We start from the raw sequence: 17728 nt of genomic DNA on the forward strand, positions 1-17728 counted from the left end.
GTGAAGTACAGTCTTGTTAACCAGAGTGCCACTTATTTATATCACAAGTGAAGTACAGTCTTGTTAACCAGAGTGCCACTTATTTATATCATAAGTAAAGTACAGTCTTGTTAACCCGAGTGCCACTTGTTTATATCACAAGTGAAGTACAGTCTTGTTAACCAGAGTGCCACTTATTTATATCACAAGTGAAGTACAGTCTTGTTAACCAGAGTGCCACTTATTTATATCACAAGTGTCGTACAGTCTTGTTAACCCGAGTGCCACTTATTTATATCACAAGTGAAGTACAGTCTTGTTAACCCGAGTGCCACTTATTTATATCACAAGTGAAGTAGTCTTGTTAACCCGAGTGCCACTTATTTATATCACAAGTGAAGTACAGTCTTGTTAACCAGAGTGCCACTTATTTTTCACATTTCTTTCCATTAAATTCAGCTTTCGTTTTCTCCCAGTATCCCATCCTCCTTGAGGGTATGAATACATGGGAATTTTTGTTAATTGTTTAATACCATCCTCTTCTTTTTTCTTTCAGCTGTTCCTGTTAGGGGTCACCACAGCGGATCATCTGTTTCCATTTCTTCCTGTCCTCTGCATCTTGCTCTGTCACACCAACCACCTGCATATCCTGTCTCACCACATCCAGAAACCTCATCTTAGGCCTTCCACTTTTCCTCTTACCTGGCAGCTTCATCCTTAGCATCCTTTTCCCAATATACCCAGTATCCCTCCTCAGCACATGTCCAAACCAACGCAGTCTTGCCTCTCTGACTTGTTTCTAAATCGTCCAACCTGGGCTGACCCTCTAATATACTTATTCCTAACGCTGTCCACCCTCATCACACCCAGTGCAAATCTGAACATCTTTAACTCTGCCATGCCCATATCTGACTCCTGCCTTTTTATCAGTCCCACTGTGTCCAACTCATATAACGTAGCTGGTCCCACTACCCTCTTGTAGACCTTCCCTTTCACTCTTACTGGTACTAGTCTGTCACAAATCACTCCTGACACACTTCTCCACCCTGCCTGTACTCTCTTCCACACACACCATTACTCTGAACTGTTGATCCCAAATATTTAAACTCATTCACCCACCTTCGCCAAATCTACTCCCTGCATCCTCACCATTCATCTATCCTCCCTCTCCTTCACACACACATATTCTGTCTTAGTCCTGCTGACCTTCATTCCTCTCCTCTCTAGAGCATATTTCCACCTCTCCAGGGTCTCCTCAACTTGGTCCCTATTCTCACTATAGATCACAATGTCATTCGCAAACATAGTCCACAGGGACTGGTGTCTGATCTTGTCCGTCATCCTGCCCATCACCATTGCAAATAAGGGCTGATAGCTCATCCCTGATGTAATCCCACCTCCACATTAAATGCATCTGTCACTCCCACCGCAGACCTTACCATTGTCACACTACCCTTGTTACATATACGGTACCACTCTTACATACTTCTCTGCCACTCCTGACTTCCTCATACTATAACACAACTCTTCTCTAGGCACCCTGCCATATGCTTTCTCTAAGTTCACAAAGACACAATGCAACTCCTTCTGATCTTCTGTGTACTTCAAAACTCTCAGAGCAAACATTGCATCTGTAGTGCTCTTTCCTGGCAAGAAACCATACTGCTGATCACTAATCATCACTACCCTTCTTAACCTAGCTTCCACTACTCTTTCCCATAACTTCATGCTGTGACTGATCAATTTAATCCCTCTGTAGTTAATACAGCTCTGCACATCACCCTTGTTCTTAAAAATCAGTACCAAAGCACTTTTTCTCCACTCCTCGGGCATCCTCTCACTTTCCAAAGTTGCATTAAACAATCTGGTTATTGTTTAATACCATAATTTATAGTATGTTCTTGGGAGTTATGTAATTTACAAGTATGCTGTTTTTTTAGCAATGTAAACATTTTATTGAACATTTTTCAGATTGATACACTGTGCACTCCTATTGCATGGGGTACTTGTTATTTTGTCGCCAATTAATACGATGTCTTATAATTTATACAACTACTTATAAACCAACCTCATGTCAAACAGTCACTGCTTAAATTCAGTAATTGGTCACATTCAATTGTTCTGTCTAGTCTTGCTTTTAATATTCACACTAACACGAACAACTGTACGCACACACAATAGTAAAACAAAAATACCTGCTTCATGAAAGAGACTGAAAGCACTTTAATGTAAAATAAAATACTTTAAAAACATTAACAGATTTGTAGCACAAACTTGACTAAGTGATTTTACCCTGTATTTACGGCTTCATCAGAGTCAAATTAAAAAAAAAAAAAAGTGACATGGTTTTATACTTTTAAAATTAGTGACATTTCTTACACACTCTTCTAATAGCTTGTCTATATACTTTCTAACCCGATTTCTGGCATCAGGTCCTTTCTCCATATGTTCAGCATTTAGTATATTTTATTTGTGGTAATTACACAGTAATAAAATAAATATATATATATATATATATATATATATATATACACACACACATATATATATCTATATATATATATATATATACACACACACACACATATATATCTATATATATATATATATATATATACACACTCACATATATATATATATACACACACATATATGTGTGTATTTATAGATTATATATATATATATATATATATATATATATATATATATATATGTATATATTTATATCTATGTAAAAAAATACTGACCACAAAATCCAGTGTCATTATTAGTCATTTTTAAAGAAACAAAACATCAAATGACCTAAAATGTAACCCAAAATATAGCTTTTTTTGTAAATCATAATATATTATACCAGTCCTGTTCTCTGTTTAAGACATTCCTGCTATTGAAATATGTTCATTAATTCCTGGTTCATGTTTGGCATTTAGTCTTATCTGCCACTCTGTTTCTCTTATTTCTATATCTTATTTGTGATCCCCCTCTTTCTCTAATCTTGACTTTGTCAATAACAAAAAAAAATGAACTTTTTGAAGTTCGTACATATTATACTGTGCATATATAGGGAACTACGTGTTTTCTTAGTTTTAATGTCACGAACATGCTCAGAGATTCTGTCTTAATCTCCTAATAGTCTTTCCACCATAAAATGCCGGACAGGTTGTGCAAGTTGCCACACAGACAACCAACTTGGTCTCACAATTACCCCTTCCTGGACACACTAAATTTCTATAGTGTCAGAAAGTATATAGACAAGCTATTCGAAGGTTGTGTAGGGTGTGTGCGGAAGTGATGTCACTAATTTTAAACATTTGTATAAAATTACTTTTTAAATTTGACTCTGAAGCCTTAAGTACAGGGTGAAACCGCTTAGTCAAGTTTGTGCTGCAAATCTGTTAATGTTTTTGAAGTATTTTATTTTATATTAGTGTGTTCCGTCTCTCACAAAGTGGGTATTTTTGTTTTATTATTGCTTTTAATATTGCTCATTAAACAAAAGCAGTTTAACATGCACACACATACTGTTTAGTACATGACTGAAGACTTGCGTTAATTATTGGTCGTCATGTTTAACCTTTACTATAGTACAAATCATAGCACTTGGACAGGTGATGTCACACTTGATATTACAGTGTTTGTTAAATAGATGTGCATCCCAGGTATTTTGGTCTACTTTAATATTTTCTTAAAGCTCAGCTTCCATTATAGTATCCCATGCCGCAAATGTTTACTATGGGGTTTTATTCCTGATCTGCAATACTTATCATATCCATATTTTTAATTCCTGTAAACATTTTTTTCACATTTCTTATTGTCTTTGGTTTTCTAGCTTTCTTTCACTGTTGTCAACACTAATGATAGCGGTTTCAGTTTTTAGTATGTCTTATACCAACTTAAACAAAAATCTCTACACTGAGGTTAAATTCTCTTCCATTTACACGATTTAAAGTATGGACAAGATCAAGGTGGCACTACTCAGTGCTGCGAGTCTAAATAGAAAGATGCCAAAGCCTGAAGCCCTCCTGCAACTCCAATGCATTCATATTTGTGTATTTACTGAGACGTGGTTGGAGTGCAGTGACAGCAATTCCTCTACACCACGGTGTAGATCCTGTCATGCTTTCAGTCTCTTGGCTAACTGGGTGGGGGGGGAGTATCTGTATTTGGTAGAAACACCACTACACATCAAATTACCCATAATCCTAACTTGGTGCTCATGGAAATATGAATTACCCTTAAATCCAACTAGTACTTCATTGCCCATTACCAATACCCATTGATGTCAGAGATCACAGAAAGTGCCTCAACACTGAGGGATTAAATATCGAACCAAATGCCTTCTTACTAGGGAGCTTCTATTACCAAAGCATTGATTGGCAGACCTACACATCTAAAAATAATTATGCTGAATGTTTCCTAAACTTCATTAATACCAATGCAGTGGAGCAAAGTGAAAAAACTTCCCCTCATCAATGGTTAAATCTAACCACAAATCTGTTTTCTCTGTCAGGCCTACTGGCACCACCCCATTGCCAAATGAGACCATCTTTAGGGACTTTTCCAAGATAAACCTACTTCAACTTGTAGTAGACTTCTGAAAAATTCCCTTGCAAATTGACCCAAGTGAGAGGACTGCATTCACCTCTGACTTACCAGCACTTGAACGGCTGCATAGAAACGTCGGTACCCACCCAAAATATTACAGTAAATTAAGGAATAAACCTCTAGTGGAACTCCCGTATTAATAAATTGTAAGCACAGTAGGCAAAAAAATTAAACAAATGCAAGAAGGAAGCCTGCCAGTAAGGAACTGCAAATTAGAAAACGTAAGGCAGAGTATGAACTTAATATAGTTATGTCCAAAAGTTACGTAGTAATGCCTGGCCGTGCACTGAGCTCATCCACAGAAATATCTCCCAGTCTGACCCCAAGGCTACAGCTAATGTTTTAGCAGGCAAATTTAGTGCCAGCTCTACCCTTCTGCTCACATTGTTCCTCGATTTATCCCTGAAAATTAGTTTCCGTGGAAATCACTATGGCACAAGTCTTAGAATCCCTGTCAAAGGCTAGAAGTAATACTTTCATGGGAATGGATAATATATATCAGGCTGCATTCTCATCAGTACCAAGTATGCACTGTCTGAGCCTCCACTTAAACTGTTCCCCGTTAGACTATCTTCAGGATTTATCCCTGGTGGTTAGCCACTGTCACTTTCCTACACAGGGGTTGACCCCTGGACAGACCCAGGTATTTTATAAAACCCATCAGTCTCACCATCCTTGTATGCAGAGCCATAGGATGTGTAATAGCAGAGCTCTTATGCAGACATTGGAACCAAACTGATCTAGGTCTGACATTTTGGTTTTGTGAGGGACAAGTCCTGCCTCCTGAATGTAATAAACTTCCTTGAAAAGGTTACAGGGACTGCGGGCATTCTGTGAGCACTGCTTATCTTGTTCTGGCCAAGACTTTTGACACTGATCTCCCATACTGGTATTATTGAAAAAAAAAAAAAAAAAAAGTGACAGATTAGAGTCCAAAATTTATAGGAAACCTACCCATTGCAAATCTTTCCTGCACTTCGATAGTTCACACCCCCACCATGTCAAAAGAAATATTGTAAAAGGACAGTTTGTAAGGGGGTGTAGAGTGACCAGTGATGAAGAAGCATTCCGTTCGGAATGTGAACTATTGGAAAAAATGTTTAGGAACAGGGGATACCCTGATGAATTTATAAAAAGCATTAAAAATGAGGTAATTAAGGGTAGGAAGAATAGATTTCTACCTATTATTAGAGGGGGCAATATCAAAAATCAAATTGATAATGAGGTGGTGAATAATAATAGTAAGGAGAATTTTGAGTTGGCCCTTACACTTGAGTATAACAGTATGAATAATAGAATAAGAGACATTTTTAATAAGGAATGGTATAGATTTCACGAATTAATGAATTTTGACAAAGATAATCTTTGTTCAATTAAAACTGTCTATAAAAATTCTAAAAATATTAGAAATATTTTAGAAAATAAAACTAATATAAATTACCTTGACAAAAGAAGAAAAGGTACATATAAATGCGGCAGATGCTCTCAATGCACAGCTATTTCGAATAATAACATTATAAATATTCATAGTAGAAATAGAAAAATAATTAATGAGAAATATTATTATAATTGTGACTCTATGGGGCTGGTGTATTTTGTTTCTTGCAAACAGTGTCAATCCTTCTATGTGGGTAAAACAGAAAGGGAATTGAAAAGGAGGATATTTGAACATCTGAATGACATAAAAAATTGCAAAGAAAGTAATGCCCTGTACAAACATATAGCCTACTATGTAAAGATGCTAGCTTTACATTTTCGGTAATTGAACATACCGAAAGAGATATTAGAGGGCGGCCATGGGAAGAAAGATTAGAGTACAGGGAACTTTGGTGGCAAGTGACCTTAGAAGCATATAATGCACCAGGTCTCAATGAATACACCAGCATTTTGCCCCTCCTAAAGCTGCGTGCAGCCAAACTATAGTAAAACAGAATTAGTTACCAATGTTCACATTTATTATATTCCTTCCTACCACAAAAGTTTTATCCCTTCCATTAATGGTTGGAAACATTATTTATAAATTGATATAAAAAAATTTTTCTTTATATAGATAAATATTTTTGTATAAGGTTTTGAAGATGTTTTCAGCTCATTTTGCTATATCATCAAATAGAAATTGTTGTAATCATAAATGACCACTGGATGGCAATGTTTTTTCATTTTTTACCATTTTTTACTTCTTTTATTCCTGATTTTAATGTGGGTCACTAGAATTAATAAGAATGTTTTAACAAATAATTTTTAAATCAATATTTAGGATAAAATTAAGTTCAAACATGTGTAATTTATTTTTCTATTGATATTTTAAAATTTTCTAAGGAGATATTTATATAATAAATAAGATGTATTGCAATTTTTCTGCACTAGTTTCACTTTAAAATGGTCTAAATAGTTACAAATTGAACCTATTTGGAGTGATTGATTCTAATTAATTAGGATATAAATATTCCTATCAATTTGGTGCTGTTTATCTGATGAAGTGTTATGGTGAAACGAAAACGCAGTTGTGGAAAAGCGTTAATACTGTTTTGGCGTGGTTGCTGGTTTTATGCTCTGTTTTCTGTTTATTCGGTGGTGGATTTATTAAAACCCAAGAAATTCAATAAGGTTTCCTGCTTGGTTCCTTCTTGGTACGCTTACTAGTTTTTGGTTCGTACTTTTTGGTTTTCGTTGAAAAATTAGGCATACTTACGCAAATCCATACATTGTCTGCTGGATTGCAGATTGGCTCCCAAGCAGATCCCAAGTTCAGAAGGTTTCTGGTTCCCACTCATAATGTAAATTTGTAACTAGTGGGGTGCCACAAGGATCAGTTCTGGGCCTACTCCTGTTTGGCATTAATTTTGCAGACTTTGAAGTCGATATCCCAGAAGTGTCGTTGACCAAGTTTGCTGATGACTGCAAACTGGGCACTGTTATCCATGGATGCAAAACAGTTCCATCGAAGGAGTGGTGTTTGTAGCAAAAATGGACTCTAAATGAAAAATGTGCAGCGTTTTGTAGAAAATGTCTTCTAAATCCTACTCTTCAGACAGATGTGCTCGTAAGAGATTTACATACTTGTGTGGATAACTCTCCCTCATTCAGTCATCATGTTTCCACCATGGTCAAGAAATGCTTCCTTTCTGTCCCAGTTGACTTCCAGGGGGTTGTCTTCAAGATCCATACAAGTTATACTACCAGTATATTTTTCCCTTATCAAACCCAACAATTAATACAGTGCCCCATTTTGGTATGTACATATCAAAGCAAATCACTCATTTGGCCAGGTCCCAAAGATTTGTAATGAAACTTAAAGGTAATACATTTTTCAACTACCCCAGAAGATGAGGAAGTCTGTCCATGTACTCAGTAGCCTACAGGTTACTGAGGCGACCTGTCCTGCTTTTCAAAACATGAAAGAACCAGTCCTGTTTAACTGTGTAATTTTTTGCAATAGCAGTGGCTGTGCAAACACCTGCACTAAGGACTTAAATATACAACAAGTTTATTTAGTTAACATTTGTTTATCGGTAAAGTCAGTCAGGGACAGAGCCATTTTCAGTGGAGGCCCAGGGAGAAAGGCTCCAGATGCATGTCTTTGGAATTTGGGAGGAAACCTATGCGAACGCAGGGAAAATATGCAAACTATGCACAGAATTGAACCAGAAGAACCACTTGCTGTGAGAAGACAATTCTAACCAGTGCACCGCCCAACAAGCAAGATTCACTGGAGGGATCCTTTCCTAACTCAGTGTATTCCCAGCCTGTGTAATAATTTATACTACAGGTCACACAAAGTACTACTTTGTCTACGTTTAAGACTAGTCTTGAAGGGATGAGTAGGCACTAATTTTATACCAGACTAGGCAGGTACAGTCCCGGTCAACATGAGATGTGATCGATGTGAAGTGTTTGAAATTGGTCTTCTTAAAGGTGTATATGACGAGACATATTACGATCCTTGTGACTGCATGCCTAGTATGTTCCTATGTTTGTAAGAAGTTGCTTCACTACAAAAATAACGTTCTCAAAATGTCTGGGAACTATTGCATCTCCACATGTACCTCTTGTCTGTGGGAACATTTTTTTCCAAGTCTTAGAAAACATATCTACAAACATTTCCATGCAAAAATTCCATTGTTTTGTGTAGTTGCATATGTAGAGCTGACCTATTTCCATCTAGTCAGTGATCATTTGTCTTTAATCTTTTACGCCATTCTGTTTTTACCTTTGTATTGTATTGTCTTCCAATCTCAAATTGCCTTGTATACTGTATTTATTACTCTTCTCTGGTCTACCATTACCTTTCTGACCTAAATTACCAAATCTACCATTTGCAGTTTAATAGAAATAGTGTCAAATCTCCACATATCTTTTTTTGACTTCTAACATTAAACCTGTATTTGTATTTTAATCTGAATCCACCAATCCAAAAATGTGCTCAGTTTTATCCCATTGTATTTACAGCATCTCCTTTTACCATCTGCTCGTCAAGTCTCTCTTCTTTATTCATTCTCCATTGACATTCTTATATGTACCTAAACTATTGGTGGTGGTCTATTTTTCTAGGGTTTAACTTCAGTGTAAAAGCTAGTTGAATGAGTGTGTGTGTACATTATATATATACACACAGACACTCGTATATGTATACACGCACACATATACACATACGTGTGTGTGTTTGTGTAATATGGGTCTACTTTGTTTGATAGAAAACACATTTCACTGAAACTCATTTCATCGAAGCCTCATTTCACTGAAAATGAATTGCCTGAGCACAATTCACTGAAAGCTTACTTCACTGAAAAACGAATTTCATAGGTTCATAGGTAGATACTAGGCTATCGGCCCAAGGGCCTACGCAAGCCTAGTCAACAAGGTTCCCTGGCTTACGCCACCCAAGAAAGTTATTTTCCTGTGCCACTGTCGATCAGAGACACAGAAGTGATCCCCCCAGGGTGTATTTCCAATTTCCCATCCACTCATCAAGATTTTTCTTGGAGTGCTACTGAATAACTTTGCTTGACATAGATGGGTAGCCTGTTCCAGTGTATGGGAAGTCTCTGGGAGAGGAATCTATCCCTCCAGCATGTCATGTTTATTGTGGTGACAAGGTTTAGGTCCCTTGACCATGTAGCTTGAAGGGATTGGGATTTCTTTAGGTGTAGCATGTCCAACAGCTCTGGGTTTGACACAGCTGTATATATTAGGCAGAGATAACCTCAGAGTAGGCGATATGCTACGGAGTAAAGCTGGAGTTTGAGACGGTCAGCGTAGGGCATCTGTTTGAGGCCAGTAATCCTCTTTTTGAGGTACTTCTGTGGCCTTTCCAGCTGCTGCAGATGTCTTGAGGTACATTCCAAAAGGGGAGTTGTACTCTATAATGGGTCTAATGAGTGTTGAGTAGAGAGGAACAGTGACCTCTTTTTTCCTGGATGAGAACCCTTTTATGATGAGGTGTGCCATGTAGAAGGACTTCCTGACTACTGTGACGATGTGACCTCTCAAAGGAGAGACTACTGTCCACCTGGGTCCCAAGGTCTCATCACACATACGTGTTGATTAGACTGCTGTCTATGTAGGCGTTCATGGGTACAGAGATTTTACCAAAGGGGATGACAATGCACTTTTGGCATTGAGCTCGAGGCAATGGCTCTGACACCAGGCATCTGTCTCAGCGAAGCCCTTCTGTAGGATTTCTACATCATTTGGGGACTTGACTATGGTTTCTAGTTTGCAGTCATCTGCGAACTTCATTAGCCAGAGGCCTTCTGTGTTGGCCTGTACTTCAGAGAAGTAGATACCAAACAGGCGAGGTCCTAGGACTGAACCCTGTGGTACTCCACTTGTCATTGGTTTGAGGTCAGATTTGGAGTGTGCAGCTTTTACAGTGTGGGTTCTGTCAGTGAGCCATTTGGCAACCCATCTTGTGACATAGGGATTTATACCTAGTTTAGTGAGTTCAGCTATAATTCCACAATGGGGGATGGTGTTGAAAAGCCTTGGTGAGGTCAAGATAGGCTGTGTGAACCACCTTACCCTCGTGCGACTTTGGTGACTACCTCAAAGAAGTCTATCAGGTTCAGGAGGCATGATGTGCTTTTCACAAACCCGAACTGGGTGGGAGCCAGAGTTTGGAGGTTACCAATGTCTTTGAGTTCCATGATGATACGTTCCATGGCCTGGCAGACCAGGTTTGTCAGGCTAATAATTCCCGGGATCAGTGGTGAATCCCCCTTTGTGGAGTGGGATAATTGTTGCTGTATGCCATTCAGTGGGCACAAAGCCTGATGTGAGGCTATATAGGATTGACCATGGTGCTTAGGTGGGGAAGCCAGTTCATTCTGAAGTTCGTGTAAAATGCAGCCTGGGATGTTGTCCGGCCCCATGCTGTGTTTTTGGCTTTAGAGAGTGCAGATTTTACCTTCAAAGTTGTGATTACAGGAACTCTGCATTCTTCCTGTAAAGATGTGGGCCCTTGGGGGGTGGGTGGGGGTTAGCACTGAACCTGTCTGCCAGGATGTTGGCAATATCAGTTGGTTCTGTAATTTTCATGCCGTTGTGCTGCAACTCACAGCAGATCTGGGTGTTGTCATTGTGATTCTTGACATAGCTATAGAATGCTTGGTGGTTGTCCTTAGAATCAGTGCCAATTTTGTTTTCGTAGCTAGCTTTGGAGGAGCTTATAAGGGATCTCAGCTTCTTACTGAGGCTGACCAGGGAGCTCCTCCACTCATGGGATTTTACTCTTTTGCAACAATTTCTTCCTTCTGTTGTACAGTTTGTTTATGGCAGAGGACCACCAGATTGGCTTCCTTTTTTTGGAGGATGATAGCATCTTTGTTCTGTTTGGGATAGCACGACCCACGCACTCGTGTAAGTGCTTAGAGTGTATTTGTGTAGGATTCAGCAGTTGTAACTGTATTGTCCATCTGCATGGGTGTCATGAAGTTCACCACTTCTGACTTGAGAAGCATGAAGTTGGCTTTGGAGAAATTTACCGTTGTTTCCTTAATGGGGGGTGGGGGAGGGATGTGGGTATCGAGGGTGATTAGCTTATGCTCGGATCGGACCAACGAGGAGTTGATTTCAGGTGTGGAACACCAGTCACTCATGTTGGTAATGACTAGGTCTAGGATATTGCCACTGGTGGGCATTGTGGCTAAGTTGATCCAGGGCATTGGAGTTTATGAATTCCAAAAAGCGTTTTGTGAAGGAGTTGGTACATGAGTAGTTTTACCAGTTAATGGTGGGGTAGTTGAAATTGCCCATTATTAGGGTGTTTGGTTGAACCCTAATATTTACCAGTACATCAAGAAAAGAGGAGTGGGAATCTTGGGGCATGGTGGGGGATCTGTACCAAGCTACAATTTGGATTGCAGTTTTGCCCAGAGTTAGTTGCACTTGGATAACCTCTGATGCAGTATGCTGAGCAACTAGCCTGGAGGTGTGGATATCCTTAATGAATATGGACACACCTCTGTCTTTGGTGTTCTGGTCCAGGTTACATGGCCGAAAAGTGTGGTATGAGTTATATCCTGGTAGTGCAGGGGTGCTCTCTGGAGCCTTGAACTAGGTATCAGTCACTGCACAGATATCTATGTTCTCCATTTTAAGGAGTGCCTCCAGTGAGTGCATTTTGAGATTTAGACTAATAGCATTGAGCAGCATTACCCTCAGTTTTTGCTTGCCTGTTACGGTGGTAAATTTCTCATTTGAACCTTGCCTAAAAAAGGCACTATAGGGGCGGCAAGAGCCTTAGCCAGTATCCGGAATCCCAGGGACGACAGGTGCAGGCCATCTCTGGCAAAGCATCATGGCCTGTCGACCTTGTCATCCCAAGTAGGCAGATACTGGGTCACCCAAGAATGACCAGAAGCTCAGCCAGTTGTTGGTCGATCATTTTATCTTTGTACTGTGGTATCATTCTGGGCGATGGCAGAATGCTACTCATCGCTAGGGTCATACCTGCCTGGGCTACAAGATCAGAGATCTCTTCCATGTCTCATTTCATGTAGTCCAGGGAGGTACGTCTCAGGTCGTTCACACCAACATGGACAATGACAGTCATATTTGTACTTGTTGTGGAGTGACGTGAGTGAGTGGGTTATGCGGTGGATCCTGGTACCCGACAGGCAGCTGACAGTAACCTTCTCCTTGTTTAGCCTGGTGAGTGGGACAGCAGTGTGCCTGATTATAGAGTCAGCTATGACTAGTGTGTTGGATACATTGATGTCCTTCATGGATGCATCTGCAGTCATAACAAATGGGTTGTCCTGTCGTCAGGCAGCCCTTCGGTCGGCCGGATTCCAAAGTCTGGGTCCGGCTTCGGCTGATGTCGCACTTCACCCGACGTCATCTCTGCTGGTCTTCGGGTATAAAGGCATCAGCCGACGCCATTTTCCTCAGTCTTTCTTGCCGCGTGGCGCCCGAAGCAGAAGCTGTTCGCAAGTGCCGGTCGGTCAGATCCAGAGATTACTACTACTGAATACTACTTCGAAGACTTCTAAAAAGCTAAGTACCCCGTTGGGAACTCTTTCTTGCCTCAGCCGATGTCAGAAAAAGTCAATAACTGTTTAACTTGTGGGAAACAAATACCTCATAAAGATTTCCACTCTTACTGTCTGCCTTGCTTAGGCCCAGACCACGACGTAGCAGCCTGTTCGGCCTGTGCTTCCTTCAACCGACGAACGTTTAGGCGTCGGTCGGAGTTTGCTGAACAGTTTTTCGGCTCAGATTTTGCGTACATTATGCCGTCGGATCCTCCAACTATCCAAATTGTTAAAAAACGCAAAGAAAAAGACCGACACTCGCGGTCCGCGGTTTCGGCCGAAACCACTGTTAAGCAAGCCGCGAGTGTCTCGATTTCGGCCGAAACCGAGAAAACTGGTCAATCTTCAGCCGAATCCATGACTACTACTGAGGCTCCTGCTACCTTACCTGAATCGGCCTCAGAAATTTTGCCTACAACTGTGGTTCCTAGTGATTTATCAGACACCATCCCTTTGGATGTCTCTACCCCAGCACGTGGTGCTGCTAGGCCTCCTGCAGCCATGTCTATTAAGGCCTTTGCCAGGGCTAAAGCAGCCAAATCTGCTAAATCAGTGCCTGTTAAGCCCCCCTCACACAGGCCCACTTCTAGTTCACAAATGCTTACTCTGGCAGAAGATTTAATATCCTTAATTAGGGGATCCCAATCTCACCCAGACAGGGCCTCTCAGCCCCAGAAAAGAGACCTAGAGCAGAGCCCCCCCGAGCCAGTGTCCTCTGATGATTCTGCGGATGACTCCGACATTACAGACCAGCCAGAGGCTCCTTTTTCTACTTATGAAGATTCCGATGCTGAAGAATCCATTCCAGCTGCCTCTCCACCAGAGGAATTTTCCTTTGGGGAAACCTTACATGCCATGAGAGAACAATTCCAATGGCAGGGACAAGATTTCTCAGATTCAAGAAAAGTCTTAGGACTTTTCTGCACTTACCACAACATAGGCCCTTAGCTATACCTCCTGTACTGCCTGTTGTGGATGATGCATTTAATGATGTCTGCACTGCTCCTGATTCTTTACCTCCAGCCCCTGCCAAACCAGATAGATTTTACAGGGTGCCAGACACTCATCACCACCTATACAAGGCCCCACTTGCAGACCCGAAACTATATCCCAGGGGCCTAAGGCAGTAGCCTCGACCACAGCAAAAACCCTATTCCTTCTGAAAGGGAATCCAGGTCCTTAGAGATGGGGAAAAAGTTTACACCTCTGCTACTCTCTCAGCTAGAGCTTTAAACTGTCAGTTTCACATGATCCAATACCAAGAGTATATGCTTGATCAGTTAACTAAAAAACTGTCCTCTGATGAATCTTTAGATAAGAAATATGTATTAGAAATGGTGAATAACATCCAACAGGTTAGTAACCATTCCTTAAAATGTGGCTATGATGCACTGGAGGCTTCATTTAGATCAGCCATGACTGGCACAGTGATAAGAAGGCATGCATGGTTGAAAGAACAGGTCTTACCGGATCATGTTAAAGCAAAGCTATTAGATGCTCCTATGGATAAGGCCAGTCTATTTGGTACACCTGCCCAGCAGGTAATGAAGAAAATGGAAGAAAAGGCAAAATCTGTACAGGTAAAGATTTCTTACAGGTTCAGCCCCCAAGGTTTAGCAGGAACTGGCCTGCCAAAAATTGGTCCTTTCCTGACTCCACAAGATCCCAAAGGGGCAGAAATAGACGCTCTAGAGGCAGAAATCAATCCAGAGGAGGTGCCTACAGAGGACGACAGTGGCAAGGCAATAACTGAGGCACAGACACAACCACTGCCACTGCAACAGGACAATCACAGTGACTTGGCTCTGACTCCGCCTACCAGGGAGCAAATAGCAGCACCATTAGGCGGAAAGTTAACCTTATTTTCGAAAAATTGGCACTATATCACAAAAGACAAGTGGATTTTGCAAACCATAGACCAAGGCTACCGGTTCCACTTCCACACCTTACCAGTAAAAAGAGGAATGCCAAACCTGCCTCCAAATCAAAAAGTAGAAGCTCTGCAGCAGATAGCGGAATTAACAAAGATGAGAGCTGTGGAAAGAGTACCAATAACAGAACAGGGCAAAGGATTCTACTCCAGACTCTTCCTAGTGCCAAGAAAAGAGAAAAGTTGGAGACCTATTCTCGACCTGTCCATCTTAAACACATACATCATTGTCCCAAAATTCAAAATGCTGACCCTACAGCAACTTCTTCCCATGCTGGGCAAGGAGTGTTGGCTGGTAACTCTAGATCTCAAGGAGGCATACCTGCACGTCCCCATTCGACCAAATTGCAGAAGATACCTCAGATTTCTTGCAGGATCAGAGCATTATCAATTCTCAGCATTGCCCTTTGGCTTATCTACTGCACCCAGAGTATTCACAAAATGCCTGGCATCAGTAATCGCTCACTGCAGAGTACAGGGAATCCAAATTTATCCATACCTGGACGACTGCCTGTTACAAGCGGACAACAAAAGCAAGCTGACAACAGATTTACAAAGGGTCATTTACTTGCTACAAGCCCTGGGATACACAGTCAATTTACAAAAGTCAAGGCTGATACCATCCCAAACAAGAACATTCTTGGGCGCGGAATTGGACACAGTAAAACAAATGGCATTCCTAACTGCAGAAAAACAAAAAGAGCTCCCTCTTTACTTCTTGGCATTAAGAAAGCAGAACAAACTAACAGCAAGAAAAGTTCTGCAGGCCTTGGGCTTCATGGCATCATGCATAATCTTGGTCCCACATGCCAGACTGCATATGAGAAAGCTACAGTGGTACCTAAAGAATTTATGGTCTCAGCACAGGCACAGCTTAGAAACAGATATACCACTAATCCCATGCCTAAAACAGGAGTTCCTATGGTGGGCTCAAGCATGCCAGTCAAACCCAGGCTTACCCTTCCACAACTTTCGAGCAAGCCAAACCATCACAACGGATGCCTCAGACTTAGGATGGGGGGCGCACATGCTGGACAAATGCATACAAGGATTGTGGACTCAGGACCAGCTGCACCTGCACATAAACCAAAAAGAAATGCTGGCAGTAAAACTTGCAATCCAAAAATTCAGACCATTCCTCAAAGAAGGCCATTTGATGATAAGGACAGACAACACCACAGTCATGTGGTACATCAACAAACAGGGAGGCACTCATTCATACCCCCTATGCAGAATGACTTTGGACCTTTGGAATCTGGCTCTGAGCTACAACATCCAGTTACAGGCAATATTTGTGCTGGGAAAAGAGAACACCCTAGCAGACATGTTAAGCAGAACCACCTCGGATGCTCACGAATGGATGCTACACCCGGACATCTTCAAGGCCATCACAAAGAAATGGGGAATGCCACAAATAGATCTGTTCGCTTCCCCACTCAATCACCAGCTCAAAAGATTCTGCACAAGGACATTCCACCCACTTGCATGGAAGGTGGACTCTCTATCCTTCAGTTGGAAAGGCCTGACAGCATATGCATTTCCACCTCTTCCCTTGATGCACAAGGTACTACTGAAAATCAGTGGAACGTCCAAGGATAATCCTGATAGCTCTGAACTGGCCAAGACAACACTGGTACCCATTGCTGAGGAGCATGTCTCGGGAGAAAATGTGGTCAATACCCCTGATGCCTTTGATGTTAACTCAGAACAACTACAACATCATGCATCCAAACCTAAAAACCTTGCAACTGACTGCCTGGAACATCACATAGCAGCAACTAACCCAGACCTTTCCCAAAGGGTTAAAGACATTATCCTTGAAGCCCGCAGACCTTCAACAAGAAGGGACTATGCAGGAAAATGGAAAAGGTTTGTCATTTGGAGTACTGAAAGAGGAAAAGATGTGTCGAACATAGATATTGCTAACATTCTGGAGTACTTGGCAGAGCTTCTACATACAGGCCTGTCCTATTCCTCCATCAAGATACATGCATCAGCTATTTCAGCAGAATACAGCTTTGATCCACCTGTCTTTTCACATCCTCTACTCAGGCAGTTCCTCAGAGGGATCAAGAATGTAAAACCTCCTAGGAAACCACCATTACCAGCATGGGACTTGAACTTTGTGCTAGAAAAGTTGACACTCCCTCCGTTTGAACCAGCAGCAACAGCAGATCTACAACACCTGTCATGGAAAACTGCTTTCCTACTGGCAATTACCTCAGCAAGGAGGGTTTCGCAACTACAGGCCTTAATGGCAGTGCAACCCTTCCTAATCTTCCATCAAGATAGGGTGTCCATGAGAACTAATCCTACATTTATGCCTAAGGTGGTATCCAGAGTGTCTTTAAACCAGGCAATCCACCTACCTACCTTCTTTCCCAATCCACAAAACAGAGGAGAAAGAATGCTGCATACCTTGGATGTACATAGACAGTTACGCTACTACCTGGACAGAACCAAAAGTAACAGAAAAACTGACCAGCTTTTTGTAGCCTATGCAACAGGAAGGGAAGGAAAAGCAATTTCCAAACAGACAATCTCCAAATGGATAGGAAATTGCATAAGATTCTGTTACTCCTACCATGGAAAACCAATTCCACAGAACATAAGACCTCATTCTACAAGGGCTACAGCCACTACCACAGCTTTCTTACGAGGAGTGGCAACCAAGGACATT

The 17728-nt window shown here is 41.1% G+C and overlaps 1 protein-coding gene across 1 annotated transcript in view; it reads left to right on the forward strand.

The window, feature by feature from the left end:
• The window catches only part of LOC122790680 (src substrate cortactin-like), a 1120562-nt gene that overhangs the window by 451622 nt on the left and 651212 nt on the right, over nt 1-17728 (forward strand). The gene's annotated exons all lie outside the window — the stretch shown is intronic.

This window comes from Protopterus annectens, chromosome 16.part0 (genome assembly GCF_019279795.1).
Source record: "Protopterus annectens isolate FY-2018-M chromosome 16.part0, PAN1.0, whole genome shotgun sequence".
In the NCBI taxonomy this organism is placed as follows: Eukaryota; Metazoa; Chordata; order Ceratodontiformes; family Protopteridae; genus Protopterus; species Protopterus annectens.